The sequence below is a fragment of the Pyrgilauda ruficollis genome, unplaced genomic scaffold, assembly GCF_017590135.1.
Source record: "Pyrgilauda ruficollis isolate IOZ18807 unplaced genomic scaffold, ASM1759013v1 scaffold36, whole genome shotgun sequence".
Lineage (NCBI taxonomy): Eukaryota > Metazoa > Chordata > Aves > Passeriformes > Passeridae > Pyrgilauda > Pyrgilauda ruficollis.
In genome coordinates this window covers 4,131,362-4,136,245 of record NW_024525045.1, presented here as the reverse complement: position 1 = coordinate 4,136,245, position 4,884 = coordinate 4,131,362, and positions in this window count along the sequence as shown.

Here is a 4,884-nt window from a genome sequence, read left to right as displayed (position 1 = left end):
AATAAATATTTTTTTAACACTTAAAGCTATTTGGTTTTAATTATAGTAATTAATAATGTGCATATTTAAATGAGAGCTGCTGCTATGTTGTTAGAAATGAAGACTTGTGATACCAAGGGGCTAGACTGATTGTATTGGGACTAACTTTGTTTCTTTTTAATTTAGGGGAAGCTTTGGAGTTAGATTATTGAAAAGTTCTGCTACATCCAGTATTTGGAAGGTTTATTAACACCTGCTCATTGCAGGTGGGTTGGACTGGATGGCCTTCAAAGGCCCTGTCCAACCCAAACTATTCTGTGAGTCCTCAGCAGGATTTTTGTCATTAAAGCCCCCATCAATTAGTTTTCAGAGCACTGGTGAGGGAAGATGTGGCAGATGAATCCCCAGTGTGCTGTTGTACTTGATCTCTTCAGGGACAAAAATTAAGGGCAGTTACCCAGGTGGGTGCTGGCCCTGGTCACTGCCTGACTGCCTCAAGGGCTCTTGGAGCAAACGTAGCTTTGTATAAAATATTTCAGCATCTGCAGTTTGATTCCTTTGTTGTAGGAGCTGTGATTTCTTATGAGTTGTTTGTACTTCCTCTAAACTGTGATCAGGTACCATGTAAGAAATTCCATTCCCTAATTAATCCTAATCAGCAGACTTGTTAGTGGGCACATTCTTGAAATTTAATGGTTGAATGACCTAATATATTACTGTTGATAAATAAGGGTCTCTCACAGCCCAGAATTAAGATGTGATGAAAGAACTGTGTTTAGCTTTTAAAATTCTTTTCCCTCTTCCATCTTGTCTCTAAGCACAGGCAAATTCTGTGGTTTTGTGTGCTGATTTCCCTGGCAGCACCACTTCTCCTAAAAAGAAAAAAAATGCCCCTTAAAATACCAAGAAAACAGTATTTATACAGGCACATAGTGTGTAGTAGGAGATAGTGAAGGGACTGGCCACGTTAAGCCAGCAGTTTTGTCTTTTTTTTTGCCTGCAGGACTAAAGTATCTTTCTGGCCATCCCTTGCTCTGTTTAATTATGATACCCCTATGTGCCAAGTGTATATATGCTGTTTTATAATAACAGAGAACTGCTGAACCTTTGAAGCTGCTGTTTGTCTCCAGAGGTGTGAGCGTGGAGATGGCCCAGCATGGGGGAGTGAACAGCTTGGGAAGGAGTTTGGGTCCAGCTGCCCTCCCTGCTGCTGGCAGGGGATGGGAATGGGGATTGCTGTCATTTTCCCCTCTGATTCCATGGCTGGGGAATTGTGCCCCTTTTGCTTCAGCACTGAATGTGGATCGTGCTTCCACACAACAGCTGGTGAGCAGATCCTGGTATTTGTGCTGTGGCTTCTGGGGTGTGCAGACATGAAGGACAGAATCATCGCATGAGTTTATTATAAGCTTCTCATTGTTCCCTATATAAAAGAAATTGCTTATTTCTTACTTGTTACCAGATTTCAGAAGGCAAGAAAATATTAACATTTCTGAGCCTTCAGTCGTAGGAACTGCTTCTGAAGGAATGTCAAGCTTTCTAAAAAGCCTTACAATAAATTCTGATATCCATTTATTCTTCCAGGAACTGGGCAAACTGGAGAAGCTCAGACAGTTTTTCACACAACTCTAATATGGTTTGGGCACTTTTGTTTATATGATCTGCTGGAATGGGTAAAACAACTGGGTTAGTGAAAGAGCAGATCAAGGATATGTATGACAGCATTCTTCTGCTGCATGAGAACAGCAGTAAGCTCAGCTCTCTTGTCTGTTTACCAGCAGAAATTGCACTAATTTGCAGCAAAAGGAGTGCAAGCAAAAGATTTCTAAACATGTGGATAGTGAACTTTCCAAATAAGCTAGAGGTATTCCAGAATCTCCTTCTTCTATCTCTTTGGAGCAGGTTAAACAAGTGCCTCTTCACGGCAGGTCAGCAGTAAATGTGCTTGCCTTGGTGCAGAATGTTGGATTAGGTCCTTCAGCAAACCATTCTTTCCAGGGATCATTTAAGAGAGATTGGTGTTCAGTCACTTCTGTGAATCCCCGTGTTCCTTCCTTAACCTTGGAACAATTGAAAAAACAGCCCTAATTCCATACAATATTAGTGAGTATGAAATGACCTCTTTGCTGACTTAAAAATTATAAAGTATTTAGGTATGAAGTTCTGCAGCTGAGAAGGTTGTTGTGACAGCATTTATGCAGAGATACAACCTGTCTGTGGCCAAAACTTCTGTAACATCTGGTACCATTTATTGCATCTATTTCACTTTCTTACATACATCTAAAATGTTTAAGCACAATATAATTACAGCATTCTAAAATAATAATTTGTTTTGTAGTTTTGAAAATGCAGATGTGCAGAGTCAAGCAGACTACAGCTACAACTGCCTCAGAGTAGACATTTTTAATTGTTTTACTTCCCATAAGGATTTAATTGATTTCTGCCCATGAGGAGGTTTAATTTCCACTTCAATGAAAGCAGCCCTTCGGAGTGGTGTTTGTCATGTGCATGGAAGACTAAATTCTGGAAAAGTTCTTGTTTTCCTGTCTACTGAAACTTTGTTTTGCCAAGCTGAACATGATGTCAGTTTGGGACTTGAGTGCTTCACTCCAAATCTTGCTATAAACCACGAGTAACACGCAGGGACACAACAGAGTCTGTAGGATGGTACCTTACTGTGGGTCTTCCACTAGGACTTGGTTAGGATTTTGTCTCACATGTTCTGCATTTCTAATTCAGTGAATCTGTGGAAAACATTTAAATATGTGGAATTTCAAATCCCACGAAGCTTAAGCCTGTCCTCTTTTGTGAAGCAGTGGGGCAGTGTGTGGTGAGCTGTGCTGTGAGGTGTGTGAGCTGCCTTACATGGACGAACTGTCTTTGTTGGACAGGTTCACTCCAGAATGATAAATATGGAGTTGTTTTTACTTTGCACTTATAAAATGTCACCTCTAATTGAACTTCCAGTACCTTCTGGAACATCTGGATGAAGTGACTAGGAAAGGGGAGAGCTGTTAAATATGAATATGGAGCAGCATCTGTTGGAGTGCTGATGGGGATTTTTTCTCCACCTGGCTAGTTTTCCAGATGGTTCAGGTGGGCAGAATTTCAGCAGCTGTTCTTGTTGTTTGGTCAGTTTAAAATGCTGATTTCTGAAATCAGATCCAGTCATGAAATAGATCCCCAGTTTGATGAAGCAATTGCTTCACCTGCTGGAAAGTTCTTACCAGAGCTGACTGAATTTTTTTATTGTTTTGAAGGCTCTGTCCTTGCTTGACTGCTGTTTCTCACAGCTGGCTTTGAAGAGATCCTTTTTCTTGCAAACAATTGTTCCCCATTACAGCTCCTCCCCATGGCCTTGGATGGTTGTTTTCCGTCTTGCTCAGTTCTAATGCAAGTCAAGCCTTAGAACAGAAGTCCTCATCTGTGCAGCATTTGTCTGTGGATGGCCACTGAGTGGAGTTACAAGTTACTTAAGGATTGCTTGTAAGGCCTGGAAGGGCTGGGAGTCAGTCTGGGATGTCAGTGTGAGGTGGCCATATGGAATAAGAAACAAACTCAGATGGTTGTGGTTTGTGTCCTGGATCTGGCTGAAGGTACAGGTCAGAGCATTGCTGAGGGCTGCTGGTGTGGCCCCACACACTGTGCTGGAGGGCTGGCACAGTCCCTGTAGGCTGGCCCTGTGTGCCCAGAGCAGGTGTGGTGCAGAGCACATTCAGTCCGCTCCAGAGTGTGTTTTAAAGCTTTTGGGGGATCCTTTCCAAACAAGTGAGCTGCCTGGGTTAATGGATAAAAGCTTTGCTTAAATTGCCTTAAATACAGGCAAAAAATGTATGGAGTGTAGGAATTCTGGGGTTTGGCTGTTGTGATACTACTTTTGTTTTCCTCTGGTGCTCATGAACCAGCCAAAGTAGGAAAGAGGTTTTTTTGGTTAAGAGTTTACCCTGGAAGAATCCCTGGACCAGTTTTGCTTAAACTTGTTGCACATAATAATGTGATTCTGAGAAGGACCCATGCCAGTGCAGGTACTGCCACAAAAGGGCTGCAGCCTACAGAGGAACAATGTCAGAGCACAGGAAGAGAGTGAGAAGGAAGGTGCGGCACAGAAAAGCCACTTTGTACCTGCAATAACACCTGTCCCAAGAAGCTTCTGGCTGCCCCCGCCTCACTGAAGGGACTAACTGGCATTCGCTGTGGTAACAAGGGAGCAGAGTTGGCACTGGGAAACTTGGAGGAAAGGTATGTTAAGGTTTGTCAATTTTTTCCCCAAAATAATAAATTGAATTCCCTGAGCTGAGTCTGTTCAGCCCCCAACAGTACTTGGTAAGTGATTTCTCCGTCTGTATGCCAACCAATGAATTTTCGTGTTCTTTGTCCTCCTGTTTTCTTTCCTGTCCTGCTGGGAGGTGAAGCAGATGTGTGGCTGCCAGCCAGGGCCAGCTCCCCACCCTGACAGCTCTCAGCACATGAGAAGCAGGAGCCTGAGGCAGCAAGGCCTGGCCATGGCCCTTGCACTGCTTCTGTAGGAGGCTGTGTCAGCTCACAGGCCCCAGCCAAGCACCACCTCTGTCTGCAGCTGTTTGCTGTCCTCTCATTCTGATACCTGTTCTATGCATGTGCATTGTGGACTCTAAACTTAAGTTTTGCTTTAGTTTCTTCCTTTTGACATGCTCTGTATACACCAAAAGATGACATTCAAGAGATGTTTTCAGCTTGTGCATCTCTTTCCTTGTAATGAACAACATCAAATGAAGCAAAAATGGCCACATTTCTTGTGAGAAGATCAGGTTTCAGGCCATGCAGTGTTTTCCTTCCACCTGTTATCCTCTAGAAATCCTGATGCACAGGGATGTGAGGGACAAGAATCTGTCACCTGCCCTGAGGATTTGCCTTGAGTTAGAACCA